The 16,365-nt window shown below is 31.4% G+C and overlaps 1 pseudogene; it reads right to left on the bottom strand.

Moving 5' to 3' along the window:
- Nucleotides 1-2,036: 2,036 nt before the first annotated feature.
- LOC127130210 (U1 small nuclear ribonucleoprotein 70 kDa-like) lies at nucleotides 2,037-4,544 on the bottom strand (annotated as a pseudogene).
- Nucleotides 4,545-16,365: the final 11,821 nt, after the last annotated feature.

The following is a 16,365-nucleotide window of genomic DNA, read 5'->3' as shown; positions in this document are numbered from 1 at the left end:
GAGTATCGTTATCTAAAGCTTACTTGCTAAAAGGGAGAGAGAGAGGTTTTTTATTAGTGTGCTTACTGTCATACCCTAATTTTTTACCCCTAAGATTTCAACTCTTTTTACATCATTACATATCATCAAAAGATCTCATACATCATTTCATATCTCTAACCATTCAACATTACAAAAATATGTTTTGTCTTGTTTTATTCTTTCACAAGGTAGGTGTGTTGGTTTAAGGAGCTCAAGTGATTGAATGGTCAAGATTATGGGCATTCCTCAGTAATTCAAGCTTCTCATGCATTCACAATAGTCACATGATTTTCATTCATCATAATCAAGTTCAAGATTGCATCCATTCAAGATCAACAAGTTCAAAAATCATTTGGTGCCTGAATTAGGATTTTGATCAAGATTGCTCTGATGTTGACTTTTTGACCAAGACATCATCTAATGGTTTGAAATATGATTCAAGGTCCTAAGTATCTTCATTATGATCCATTAATGTGCTTCAATTGGCTAGAGAAACTTGATTCATTGATCATTAAAGATTTGGAATTAATCTGATGAAAAGTCAACTGCTTAAGGTCAAAGTTTGACTTTTGAGATTTTTTGATCAACCATGGGTTTATCAAGTCAAGAATAGTGAAAATATGTTTGATGAATTAATTTGATACTTTTGGGTCACTTCGATACTTTTGTCATATAAGGCCAGACTTAACATACAATGTAGGTATAATGAGTAGATTCATGCAGAAGTCAAAGGTATCACATCTAACAGCGACGAAGAGGATACTAAGGTATCTGAAAGGAACTCTCGACTATGGCATTTTGTTTCCTGCAGCTGATGAAGGAAAATAATGCAAATTAGTGGGATACACCAACTCAAGTTGGTGTAGTGATGTTGATGATCAAAAATCCACAACTGACTATGTGTTTATGTAGGTGGTGCATTAGTTGCTTGGAATTCGAGAAAGGAACCAGTAGTGGCATTATCGTCGTGCGAAGCAGAATACATAGTTGTTTCTCTTTGTGCATGTCAAGCAACATGGATGGTGAATCTGGTCGAAGAGATAACATCGAAGAGTCTTGAAGCAATTACCATGAGGATCGACAGCATGTCAGCTATCAATTTGGGAAAGAATCTGATAGCACATGGTCGAAGCAAGCACATCGAAATGAGGTTCCATTATCTTCGAGAGCAAGTAGCAGATGGGAAGATGAATGTGGAACACTAGTTTCTGTTAACGAACTTTGACAGGAGATATCAAATGTCTTGATGAAAAACATTAGAAGGATTATTTTTTGAAGAAATTTTTTTGAGAGATCAAAAGTGAAAAATAGTAATATTTACGAGGATTAAAAACTTATTTAACCCTTTCTTATATTTTCACATAAAAAATATTACTCTCATAAAATATGTTCTTTATATATATATATATATATATATATATATATATATATATTAGTGGAGAAAGACAAATGACCAAGAAAGAATGAATAGCTATGAAGAGCAATAGTAGGATCGGACGAGAAAGAGAATGGAGAAAATTTGAGGGGAAATGGCAGAGAAAGAAAATGAAAGAAACCTTGCACTAAGATATTTATAATTTTTTTAAATACAAAACTTGATTTTTTTTTGTGTCTTCATTTAAAACATATTTATTTTATTATAAATTATAATAAATTAACACTAAAAAAAAGATTAATTAAAATAATAAAAATAAAAATAGAAGAAAAAATTGCAAACTAAAAGTTACCAACTCAAAAACTAGTAAGAAAAGGGGAATCACATAACTTGGCTACGAATGATCGAGATAAACATGTCACACATGCACACAGATAAGCCCGGTACATCTATAGAGTCACTTTCATTAGGACTCACAATACTCTTACCAACGAGAAACTGTTATTAACCAGAGGCAACAATCAGTATAAGAAAGTTATTTATTCTAAAGTTAAGAAACTAACACAATAATGCTCTACAGCTTGATGCAGCATCAAAATACATGGTTCGGTGAAGCAAAACTGCCTCATAATTAGCCTCTAAAAACAAAATGTGATGCTATGGAAGCCCTTCCATTCTTATCAGTGGAGTTGAAAAGTATTATCTCAAATTTCTAGTAATCATATACTCGTGGATGGGACCTCTCAGAGCGATGATAATCACGGTCCATATCATAGTTTCTGTCCCTATCACGTGATTTAGATTTTTCTCCAGTGGGATGGTCATCTTCAATCATATCAGGATCAGGGGGTTGATTGTAATCCCCATGGGCATCTTCTTCATCATACTCCCCTCGTCCTCTCTGATGCTCATAATGGTCATACTGATCAGGATCATGTTCAGGATCTGCATGTCTATGTCCATGCCCAGGTTGATTGTACCGCCCATGATGATCATCAGGTTCATAGTCTAGCTCTCTTTCAACATGAAGTTCCTTCTCGTGTTTAGATTCAACATGATCATAATCAGTTCGTCTATCATCGGATTGTCCCTGGTCAGTTTCCCCAACTTCATAATCCTTTTCTTTTTGCGATAAGGATCATGTTCTACATCACGTTCCCGGCCACAATCAGGGTCACGTCCGCGATCTCTTTCCCTTTCCCTATCCTTACCTCTGTCTATGTCCCTATTCCTATCCCGGTCTCAGTCCTTGTGGTCCCTGTCCTCTTTATGATCATGATCCCTAGCCTTATTGCTAGACTGTACACGTGATCGCTCACGCTCTTTGTCTCTGTCCATACCTCTTTCGCATGACTTTTCTCTGTCCCTAAAACGATTTGGCCAATAGCAGTCAAACTTGTTTCAAAATAGTAATATAAAATATAATGTTGGGAAACCATAACCCTTCCCCCTCTATTTTCTAGAAACGATAGAATGGTCAGCAATCATGTTGAGTACAAAAACCAATAAACAAGTTAAAGTTGAATCAGAGACAAATTATTACCGATCAACATGTCGATCCTCTCGCACTACGGGTTCTTCAGAACGCGAAGTCCTGACTTATGTTGCTCCCTGAATATAAATCAAGGATGTCGATCCTCTCGCACTACGGGTTCTTCAGAACGCGAAGTCCTGACTGCTGTTGCTCCCTGAATATAAATCAAGGCTAATCAGAATTTTCCTTCAACCTTAGAGAGGAAGCGTCCAACAAATTAGTTACACAATATTCAATAAGACATATTAAGTCTATGACAATTTAATCCACGGTTCAGCTCATAAGTTGAGCAAACCTAATCCATCAATAACCAAAAATGTTAAATGCAAACAAATCTTGATACAAAAATGTTTCGAGGTTCAGCTCATAAGTTGAGCAAACCTAATCCATCATGAACCAAAAATGTTAAATGCAAACAAATCTTGATACAAAAATGTTTCGATTTCAGTCAGTTTTAATGCTTTGGAATTCGGAGTGGAAGGGGAGAGAGGAGATAACCAGATATGTGCCAGATACTTCCAACAGATAAACATAATATTTTTCAAAGGGTTGGTAAACTTTAGAAAGGGTGAATGAATTCCAAACAGCGAATAACGATACAATTTCCTGGTCCACCACCCAGGAATGAATAAATTGAATGTAAACATTGTCATGCCTGACAACAATACACCTTCAATTTGAAGTGTCGGTGCTAACAAGATGAAATTCTATAAAAAAAAATCAAAAATTATTTACCTCCCTGAATGTCGCTGAATAACTTCTTCGCCCCCTACTCTAGTAGTACCTAGCCCACCACCTAGAAGGTGGGGTCGCCAATTTGGAACAGTCCTCCCACGTTCAACAGCCGCAAGCACCCTTCTACTCTCAATTTTCCTACCATCAGCTTGTTTATAAAACAGCTGCATAATCATCTGAAAAAATTCAACATAAATAAATAATACATATATATAGTAATAACCAGATAAATCTTACTAAAACCACTGTCAACCTTTAATGTCTCTTGTGTGCAGGTATTCAATAAATGCATAAATAACCCCTGGATCAATAACCAGTCGAACCTAAATCATAAGAAACCAAGACGATAATCCTAAATGGTACGGCAGACAGGCTGTATGCATAATTAGCCATGCTCACCTTTAAATCACACAACTCCTATCATGAGATGCATCACCACCAGCAATAGTTGCAGAAAAACTGATGTATTTGGGCCAAATTAACCAGTTTTTGACTAGCATCCCCTTACAAGGGATATTTATTTTTTAAACTTGATAATATGAAAACAACTATGGGATATAAAGAAAATACCACAACATCTTCTCAACAGCTGATTTGGTTTTGATAGCCTTTAAAGCCAAAAATAAATTTTTAGCTACATCAAAGACTCCCAACATATTTTGACCAGTACATGAAAAGAACAGAAATTGCCAGCCTCCTTTACTTGCTCGAAAACAAGGCCAAAGGCACAATTTTGCATCATTACTCTGCCAAACTAAAATTTATACTTGTATGGAATTTGGGTTTATTGATATGAGAATCATTTACGGATTGAAGAATAAGATGATCAACCATTACCAGAGGATGTATATCGAGATGATTAACCATTACCACAGACATTTTGCGAGATGATAAACCATTACTAGGGATATGTATCAAGATTTTAAACTTGAAGTGAACTCCTAGAGACTCAAAGCACTAAAGATTTCAAATCCATCCATATGTATTAACTGTGGAATGTTGCAAAGTGGAAATTAACAAAGGAAAATAAACAAAAAGTCAACACCAACGATTTGGTGGCGCAAGCAAAAGCAGTAGTTATCATTTCAAAACCACATAAAAAGACATTAATTCAGGAACATTCATATTCTATATTCTTGAAACTTTGGATAGAATGAGATAAATATTATGCATGGCGAACTGATTTCCTGATAACCTAGTTTGCCATGAAAACCGCTTGAGTCACAACACAAGAAAAAGTTTCTTCAGCAGCAAAAGAAAAGATATAAAGATCTTCATTATTATTTTTAAAAAGGTAATCTTTAATTTTTTATGATGCATAACTGCATATGGAAATTGGTCACACATTCATGAGCCAATACCACCTTTCTTGTTATCATTCCACCCCTTCTCCTTTTTGTCCTTTGAATTGAAGAAACATATTCGAAGATATAAAAGAGGAAAACGAAAGAAGCATTTCGATTGCGGTTGATTTTATTCAGCGTTTTCCATTTTCGGTGGTTCTGCGTTTCCTTCTACCGTCGGTTGTTTTCGGTATTTCTCAAATTTCAATTTGATAAGCTCAAATTCATAAGCAGAGGAGCTTATCAATTTGAGCCCACAAGCACGTACATAAATTTCTCCATAACAGTTAAAAAAAACTCACAATAAATTTGAATAAACTCACACTAAGCCATCCAAACAGATCCTATAAACCACTATGAATATTCAAATCAAAATTAGCCAAAATGAAAAAGAAAAAATATTTAAAAAATGCAAACAGAACAATAGTTTGGATATTAACAGTATTTAGTACACATCACTAAGTTCTTTCTATTAATTTTCTTCTATTTACTAAGCAAATGAAACTACTTTCATTACAATCGCATATAGTTTCTCCAATGTTCTTCTTCTAGTTTCAACATAGCTTCTTTCTCCATTCTTCTTCTTCTTCTAATTGCTTCTTCTCGATAGCATTGCCCAGATCATGGTGATGTTTCATATAGTCATCGATCTTGTTCTTTTTTCCTTGAATCTTCTTCCTAGTAATTTATAATAAAACTAAATTAATACTAAAGATCAAATGGTTTTTCACACACTTATCATAATCTTATAAAAATTAAATTGTTCTTTACTTAATTTTCTTAGTATCAGAATTGGGGAAAGAGGAGAGTTCCTCAATCTCTTTCTCCAAGACTCTAATTTTTTCCATGGTTTTTTCTCTATCTTGCGTCTTTTCCATAATAAAAGACTGATCAGAACTGCTAAATATAAAAATAAGAAAAGATTAAAATCAAAGATATAAAAGTAATATGAAAAAAAAGATAATGGAAGAAAATCAATATCATCTTGATTCTGCCATTATCATGAATTCTTTCCCAAACTTTTCTTCATAACCTAATGCATGCCTCAGTTCTCTTGTTCTTCTTTTTTCCGTCTCCATTAACGCATCATAATCTTTGTCCATTTTTTTTTATCGAACGCACGTTTTTGAGCTTTTTCCAGACTTGTTCTCTTTCTCTTCCCAGACCTCCCCATCAATGATAGAGGAGAGTGATATCTATGAATGGTGGAGGGAGAGTGATTTCGAGAGGTGTAAAATGTGAGAGAGAGGTATGATTGATTCTGTTTATCAGAGAGTGATGGGTAATTTTTATAGTGTGTGTGATATCCTAATTTTTTACTGGTGATTCACTACGCCAAAAAGTGCTTTTGGCAGCACCAAAAAGAAAGCGCTTTTTAAAAAAAGCGCTGTAATAGCTTGAAAAAAATTCGCCTATGCGTGTAAAGAGCTTTTAAGGTAAAAGCGCTCTTATAGGTCTCCACTTATGAAAGCGCTTTTATGGTAAAAGCGCTCTTATAGGTCTCAGTCTCACATCTATAAGTTTCACACTTATGAAAGCGCTTTTAAGGTAAAAGCGCTCTTATAGGTCTCATGGGTTTCACACTTATGAAAGCGCTTTTAAGGTAAAAGCGCTCTTATAGGTCTCAGTCTCACATCTATGAGTTTCACACTTATGAAAGCGCTTTTAAGGTAAAAGCGCTCTTATAGGTCTCATGGGTTTCACACTTATGAAAGCGCTTTTAAGGTAAAATTAAAATATGACATGTCTTAAAAAATGCTTACTTATTCTAACCTCAAAATAGTATCAATACTGATAAATAAGAATATACAAAAAAAAATGTATAAATAGTATGTCACAAAAAATATTTCCAATGCCAACAAGTACTCGAACCATAATTGACATGAATACAAAATTACAAATACAGTGAAAAACATTATATTAATAATAACACGCCAATAAGATATAATTATTATTAATATAATATTTATAATAATTTAAATAGACTTAATTATTTTATTAAACAAAATTTGTATAATTATAATTATGATAAGTGAATTATAATCATATAAATTAAAATTTATTATATCAAAATAAAAAAAAAGAATGTAAAATTGTATACACGATAAGTGACATTACGATTATATAAATTAAGAATTTTTCATGTAGAATAAAATTCTCAAAATAATAAATTTTCAAATATACTTATTAGTTTAGATTTTATTTATTTATTTATTTATGTGAGTATATCACAAGAAATTATTTATAATAAATAGATAGTTTGATTTCAGAATACTCTAAAATTAATTTCACTATTTCATATTTTATAATTTTAAAGGTGCATATAATATTAATTTTTCGGCACAGTATCAGGCGATTCACAACATAGTGACGGGCAGTTTACGGCATGGCGATAGGCGATTTCAGGCATGACGATAGGCAATTTTCGGCATGGCGATAGGCGATTTCTGGCACGGCGAGATCTTGACTAGGGCTCTACCGTGGTGGGAAATTTGTGATAGGGTTACAAAGTCCGTTGGTTCGGAGATCTCCCACGATGGTTTAAACTCCTAATCATCGGATTAAGGACCACTCTGGTGAAAATCAGACTGCCCTCTATGCCAACCCTCTGGGTTCCGATGGACTTCACCATGCAAGGTTTGAATTCGTCAGGTTACTTTCTTCACTCTTAGAAAAAAGACCGAAAGTTGATTTCTGCCTATTTTTTGAATAAGTGTTTATTTTATGAATAAACGATTATCTACACCTTCTCGCAGTGGAGAGGTCATAACAAAATTGACTTAAAGTTAAGTATCCAAATGAACTGCAAGCAAGCCTTTCAAGCTTCTTTTCGGAATTATAATAAAACTTGCTATATTTTCGGAATTATAATAAAACTAGCGCTATAAGAAAACTGAAACAGACCTATAACTTGCTATGTTTTCGGAATTATAATAGACAAAGTAAATATCAAATTGCATATAGCTTTTTTTATGGGGCCGAGGAGATTTGAAAAAGAAGAGTAATCGGGTAAGGTGGTCGTCCATTTGTAAGTCGCGGAAAATTCAGTTTAGCGTTTATTACTTACATACTTAAACAACAATCTGGAGAATTGCATACATTTTTACAAGAAAGAATCTAAAAGACAGCATCAACTATTCTCTTTTTCCATGCTAGCTACAACATCAGTCGCGGATTTTCTTTTCAGCTTCCCTTATGAGATTGGAGTAGTGTTCCTCATATCCTTCTTTTCTCTGAATTGTTTCATTAAGCTTAGACCGTGTTTCAACTATTCTTCTTTGTGACACCCCTTTCTTATTGAGTTTAGACCTCAATTTCTGTATCAGTTTCTCTTCTTTTTCAATCTTTTCCCGTTCTTTCTCCATTTCCTTCTCTTTTTCCATCAGACACTCTTTCTCATCACCGATTCTTAATCTGAATAATAGTGATAAATATCAGATACTAATTAAAATTAAATGCGAAAGAAAGCGATAATTAAAGCGATAATGAATACAGAAACCAAAAACAGATACCTTTTTCCTTTTTCTTCCGAAACTTCCATGCTAGCATCTTCTCTGCTGTGAGTTTTCTTCTTTCTTGATTTTTTCTTGCCGCTTGGATTTTCCATGAGAGAGAGAATGAGAATGAGTGTGTGTTTTTGAGAGAGAGTGTGTGTGAATGAGAAGTGATCAGGGAGAATGAGTGTGTGTTTTTGAGAGAGAGTGTATTCATTCTCCCTGATCACTTCTCATTCACACACACTCTCTCTCAAAAACACACACTCATTCTCATTCTCTCTCATGGAAAATCCAAGCGGCAAGAAAAAATCAAGAAAGAAGAAAACTCACAGCAGAGAAGATGCTAGCATGGAAGTTTCGGAAGAAAAAGGAAAAAGGTATCTGTTTTTGGTTTCTGTATTCATTATCGCTTTCTTTCGCATTTAATTTTAATTAGTATCTGATATTTATCACTATTATTCAGATTAAGAATCGTCGATGAGAAAGAGTGTCTGATGGAAAAAGAGAAGGAAATGGAGAAAGAACGGGAAAAGATTGAAAAAGAAGAGAAACTGATACAGAAATTGAGGTCTAAACTCAATAAGAAAGGGGTGTCACAAAGAAGAATAGTTGAAACATGGTCTAAGCTTAATGAAACAATTCAGAGAAAAGAAGGATATGAGGAACACTACTCCAATCTCATAAGGGAAGCTGAAAAGAAAATCCGCGACTGATGTTGTAGCTAGCATGGAAAAAGAGAATAGTTGATGCTGTCTTTTAGATTCTTTCTTGTAAAAATGTATGCAATTCTCCAGATTGTTGTTTAAGTATGTAAGTAATAAACGCTAAACTGAATTTTCCGCGACTTACAAATGGACGACCACCTTACCCGATTACTCTTCTTTTTCAAATCTCCTCGGCCCCATAAAAAAAGCTATATGCAATTTGATATTTACTTTGTCTATTATAATTCCGAAAACATAGCAAGTTATAGGTCTGTTTCAGTTTTCTTATAGCGCTAGTTTTATTATAACTCCGAAAATATAGCAAGTTTTATTATAATTCCGAAAAGAAGCTTGAAAGGCTTGCTTGCAGTTCATTTGGATACTTAACTTTAAGTCAATTTTGTTATGACCTCTCCACTGCGAGAAGGTGTAGATAATCGTTTATTCATAAAATAAACACTTATTCAAAAAATAGGCAGAAATCAACTTTCGGTCTTTTTTCTAAGAGTGAAGAAAGTAACCTGACGAATTCAAACCTTGCATGGTGAAGTCCATCGGAATAGAGGGTTGGCATAGAGGGCAGTCTGATTTTCACCAGAGTGGTCCTTAATCCGATGATTAGGAGTTTAAACCATCGTGGGAGATCTCCGAACCAACGGACTTTGTAACCCTATCACAAATTTCCCACCACGGTAGAGCCCTAGTCAAGATCTCGCCGTGCCAGAAATCGCCTATCGCCATGCCGAAAATTGCCTATCGTCATGCCTGAAATCGCCTATCGCCATGCCGTAAACTGCCCGTCACCATGTTGTGAATCGCCTGATACTGTGCCGAAAAATTAATATTATATGCACCTTTAAAATTATAAAATATGAAATAGTGAAATTAATTTTAGAGTATTCTGAAATCAAACTATCTATTTATTATAAATTAATTTCTTGTGATATACTCACATAAATAAATAAATAAATAAAATCTAAACTAATAAGTATATTTGAAAATTTATTATTTTGAGAATTTTATTCTACATGAAAAATTCTTAATTTATATAATCGTAATGTCACTTATCGTGTATACAATTTTACATTCTTTTTTTTTATTTTGATATAATAAATTTTAATTTATATGATTGTAATTCACTTATCATAATTATAATTATACAAATTTTGTTTAATAAAATAATTAAGTCTATTTAAATTATTATAAATATTATATTAATAATAATTATATCTTATTGGCGTGTTATTATTAATATAATGTTTTTCACTGTATTTGTAATTTTGTATTCATGTCAATTATGGTTCGAGTACTTGTTGGCATTGGAAATATTTTTTGTGACATACTATTTATACATTTTTTTTTGTATATTCTTATTTATCAGTATTGATACTATTTTGAGGTTAGAATAAGTAAGCATTTTTTAAGACATGTCATATTTTAATTTTACCTTAAAAGCGCTTTCATAAGTGTGAAACCCATGAGACCTATAAGAGCGCTTTTACCTTAAAAGCGCTTTCATAAGTGTGAAACTCATAGATGTGAGACTGAGACCTATAAGAGCGCTTTTACCTTAAAAGCGCTTTCATAAGTGTGAAACCCATGAGACTTATAAGAGCGCTTTTACCTTAAAAGCGCTTTCATAAGTGTGAAACTCATAGATGTGAGACTGAGACCTATAAGAGCGCTTTTACCATAAAAGCGCTTTACACGCATAGGCGAATTTTTTTTCAAGCTATTACAGCGCTTTTTTTAAAAAGCGCTTTCTTTTTGGTGCTGCCAAAAGCACTTTTTGGCGTAGTGATTCTTTGCGTTTGCGTTTTTCTTGTTATTGTGCGTGGTGAGAACCGAGAGTGAGAGACTTTGATGAGACTTCTGAGGTGAGTGAGAGTGATGCATGGATTGAGAATGAGAGTTTCTGACTTGTGATCTTTTTTTCATGATTGCAATGTTGATTGAATATAGGAAGAGCATGAAGGAGCTTGGAATTTGACTTTCTACAGAGTGAATCATTAGGTTGAGCTGCTGAGTTTTTTGTTCTGTAGGTGGAAATGGAATGGTTGTCATACCTTCCACATTGCTTGAAACAAAATTTGGAATCTTGGTTGGAAGATTGTAGTTAAATGAATGTCTTAAATGGAACATTAAATGAACGTTATAAATGGAATTTGAATGGCCAATTATGGAATGTAATGAATTTTCATGAAATTGGGTTTAATGTAGGAAATTTATGGTATTTGAATGTGTATTGAATTGATTTGGAATGATGCTTTTAAAAGATTATAAAAGTATGTTTGAAATGGAGTATGTTTGAAATGGATTTAACTATTAATGATTGAAATGGAATTGAGGATTAGTTTAGTGGAATGTTTTTAAAGGTTAATGGATTTAAATGTCAATTAAAAAGGTTTTTGGAAAGTTAATGTCAAATGGTTTTAAGGACTTGAAAAGGTTAATGTTTAAATGGTTTTAAGTTAACTTTAAATAGTTTTATATTTTATTTTAAATCATTAGATTTTAGATTATCATTAATTTGTTTTTAACTTTAGAAAGAACCATGTTGGCATGATGTACGACTTTTTTATTTCACATTTGCATATTAATTTCAATTGAATTTTTTTTACTATTAATTATGACTTTTGCAATATTTATTTCAGCGTTGCGATGAAGAATCGGTTGAAAAAAACTTTCAAAATAGAAGAATTGGATAAAAATATGAAAAGGAGAAAGTTGCAATTGAGGCTCTCAAACTTTCCATGAATAAGAAATGTGTCTGTTCAAAAACAAGAGATACAGTTAGGTGAATACCGTTAATAATTCGTGTAACTTGATGTTTTTATTTATTTATTTATTATTTGTTATTAATATATTTTATTATAAATCAGGGTTAAAATTGAAAAGAAAGAGGAGAATGTGCAGCATGGGCAGACGTATAAGAATTTGGAAAGCGGTGTTCTCGAGATTGAAGCCAATAAAATAGGGGATGGAGAATAGAAAAATGTAAAATAAGAAGATTGATATACTCATTTGATGATATTGATTACTCTTATTCACACCATAGTGCTTTTCTGGTTGATTGTTTTTGTTTTTGGATTTCAAAAAGTATGCTATTTGTAATACTCTTGGGTATAATCTTGGTTAAAATGATTTTTAGGGCTAGTTTGTTTTAACTTAAAAAAAATCTTGGATATAATCTTGGTTAACAATGATTTTTAAGGTCAGTTTGTTTTAGCTTTAAAAAATTGATTTTTTCTTTATATTTTTGAAAATGAATTCTACAAAAATATTTTTCAAAATATTATACGTTTTTTTAAATTTGTTTTTTATAAATTAAAAGATTGAATTGTTCATTGTATAACATAAATATACATTATTGAAGATCAAAATATAGTCAAAAATCACAATTTTTTCAAAAAATTGTATCTGAAAAATGATTTTTATGAAAAACTATTTGAAATAGCTTCAAAATTAAGTGATTTTTTGAAATTTTGATATTCAAAAAAAGTTTCCATGAAACGATGAAATACCTAAAGTAATATTTTAAGAATAACTATTCAAACCAAATTTTCATTTAAAACTTTTATGATAAATTTTTTTGTAAAGTTTTTTTTAAAAAAAGCCAAAACAAATTGGCCCTTACTTTCTTTATGTTTCCCTCTTTTCACGCATGTTTTATGATAGTAGTAGATAAGATGGCCCTTACTTTCTTTATGTTTCCCTCTTTTCACGCATGTTTTATGATAGTAGTAGATAGGGGTGTTCGCGGTTTGGTTTGGATCGGTTTTGAGACAAAAAATCATCCGATTCAAAGATACAAAGAGCATACGGTTTGGTTCGGTTATTGGATGACAATAAAAAAAAATCCAATCCGATCCGATCCAATTTATACGGTTTTATTCGATTCGGTTTTATTCGGTTTTTAAACAAACACTACTTCTAAATCTAAAATAATTTTAATTTTAATTTTTTTTTAAATTCTGACAAAAACATTTTCTATATGACATTATATATATATATATATATATATATATATATATATATATATATATATATATATATATATATATATATATATATATATATATATATATATATATATAAAAGAAACCAATTTAATTTTTACATGCCCGTGGAATCCGTGGATGGTGAATTTTCCAATATGACACTTCAAATATTAAATTGAATTTTCCTGCAACAATTTAATATTTTTTACATGCCTTGGTGAATTTTTTGAACAATAAATTTGCATGACAGAAAAACAATTCAATTTAATTTTCCGTCAACAATTGGATTTGAACAAAAGAACAACAATAAATTTAATATAATTTCAATAGAATTGCAATAAAGAATTTAATTTAATTGAATTTAATATTCTTTAGAATCTTGTAACAATTCAATTTTCCTGTATGTAACAGAACAACAATCATCATCATTGTAGAAAAGCAAATCAAGAACAATTATTGAATTGCAAATTCAATAACAATTCAATTTTCCTGTATGTAACAGAACAACAATCATCATCATTGTAGAAAAGCAAATCAAGAACAATTATTGAATTGCAAATTCAATAACAATTCAATTTTCCAGTAGAAATTCAAGAACAATTATTTAATTAATTAGAGTTAATGAGAATACTATATGAATAAATATCGGTTCGGTTTTCATGCAGTCAACCGAAAACCGAATCGAACCGGTCGGTTATTCTTCAAAGTGGTCTAAACATATCCAAAAAAATTCGGTTTTTTTTTGTTTTCGGTTTTTTTTTTGGATTGGATTGGATTTGAACACCCCTAAAAGTAGATATGAAAACTCAATGGTAATTGTGTTTTCAACCAGAAAGTTACCTTTTATTTTTTCACATTTATTTGTTCAGTTCCTTTTTACGTGTTACATTCTTAAAAAAATTAAATCATTTAAAAAAATAATAATATCTTTTTAATGGTTATTTAGAAAGTTTAAAAATTGACACTTAAATAAAATCGGAGAAAATATCTTATAAATATATAAAAATTATTCACTTATTATTTATTCAATAATAATTTTACATTTTTTTTTAATAAACTAATTTTTTAATAAAATTATTATAATTCAAAATTTTACTTTATGATAAATAAAAATCAATAATCAATAATTAATATTAATTAAAAAAACTAAAAAATAGGACACTCCAAAAACTATTTCTCATTTTACTCTAACTCTCAATTATTCATTAGTTAATATTATTAATTTAAGAATTGACTGGATTATTCAAATCTATTCCTAAAAAATGGCTAGACACGTATTTAAAAAATATGACACTCAAAAAATGGTTTTCTATTTCTATTTATTACTATGTCTATTTAATAATAATAATAATAATATAAATAATTATAATAATAATAATATTATTATTAATAGTAATAGTAATTCTTCCGTACCAAAAAAAAATTATCCCACATAATAATATAATAATTATTAAAATTTAATTGAAATACACTCGTAGTGTAAAAGAATTTAATTATTAATCCTATTAATAATTCTGATGTAATCTTAACTTCCACTAGCACAGGAAAAAAGTTACAAATTAAAAACTGTATGCTGACATACATTTGTCCTTCACATTTGTTAAGTCAAAACATCAATAAATATGGCCTTAAGTCCATTACTCAATTTTTTTTGATTAGGCTCATTCCCATTGTTGTTCAGTAATGCAAAACTTACTTTTCTAGATAAATAAAAATTCCAAATTTTATAAAAACAAATAAGGAAAAAACGATTTATTTTTCTTGAGCTATATAGTATAAATATGAGAAATATTACTTTTACATTGAATGTAACACCTACACCATATTATGGTTTTTTTACCGAGATAACCCACTTTTTCGAAGAAATTCCCCAAAAACCCCACTTTTCAGCAAAATTCCCAAAATACCCCACTTTTAGGAGGAGACGCCAATTGGATTGACGACCCCTCTTAAAAATTGCAAGGAGGCGCCAATTCAATTGGCAACTCTCTTAAAAAGCCTCAAATGAAAACACCTCCAACATGAAAGTTGTAGATCTTTTCAATACAATGAATTTGGATATAAATTTTGCATCATTTGGATTTTTTATGAGAAAGTTATGGGCAGTTGAAGTTGGACTTCTGAGTTTTTTAACTGTTATCTGACCTATAATATTTTGTATTATTGCATGTGTTTCTTTTAGGAATATGAATTTTTGTCCAACATAACATTTGAATTAGACATCTTAAATTTTCCAATTCACTTGGTCCCACTTCAAAATGATTAAAAATGAGTGAGTTAGGTCTTTGCGAACTTGATCCAAAATTAGGGTTTATGTCAAAACAAGTGTATGTGAATTTTGCCAAAAGGGACCAACTTCAAGCCCTTCTGTTTGAATGATAAAAGCCTCAAATGACAAAACCTTCAACATAAAAGTTGTAGATATTTTCAAGATAATGAATTTGGACTAAAGTTTTGCATCATTTGCAATTTTTATGAGAAAGGTATGGGCACCTGAACTTGGACTCTTTGACATTTTAACTGTTATCTGACCTATAATGTTTTGTATTATTGCATGTGTTTGTGTTAGAGTTATGAATTTTTGTCCAACATAACAAGTGAAGTAGACATCTTAAATTTTCCAATGCACTTGGTCCCACCTCAAAATAATTAAAAATGAGTGAGTTAGGTCCTTGCGAACTTAACCCAAAATTAGGGTTTCTGTCAAAACATGTGTATGTGAAATTTGCCAAAAGGGACCAAATTCAAGCCCTTCAACATAACAATAACAAGCCCTTGAATTAGGGTTTCTGACCTATAATGTTTTGTATTATGATATGTGTTTATTTTAGAATTATGAAATTTTGTCCAACATAACAATTTAAGTAGACATCTCAATGGAGTTTCAGTCAAAACATGTGTATGTGAATTTTGCCAAAATGGAGTTTAGACAAAGAAACCTAATGTTTGGAGTTTACACAAAGATAAATTTGATATAATACGAATTGATATTAATAAAATTTGGATTTTACACAAAGAATCCTAATGGTGATGACCGAGATCACCTAACCGACCTCCGGTCCCACATCCCCTAGCTACCCTAACCCTTGTCCCTAACCCTTGTCCCTAACCCACGTTGACGATTCTGCACCGGTGTTTGTTCATCTGATGGTCCA

The sequence above is a fragment of the Lathyrus oleraceus genome, chromosome 3 (genome assembly GCF_024323335.1).
Source record: "Lathyrus oleraceus cultivar Zhongwan6 chromosome 3, CAAS_Psat_ZW6_1.0, whole genome shotgun sequence".
NCBI lineage: Eukaryota > Viridiplantae > Streptophyta > Magnoliopsida > Fabales > Fabaceae > Lathyrus > Lathyrus oleraceus.
The sequence above is the reverse complement of the archived record's forward strand: the minus strand, read 5'-3'. Positions and strand labels throughout refer to the sequence as shown.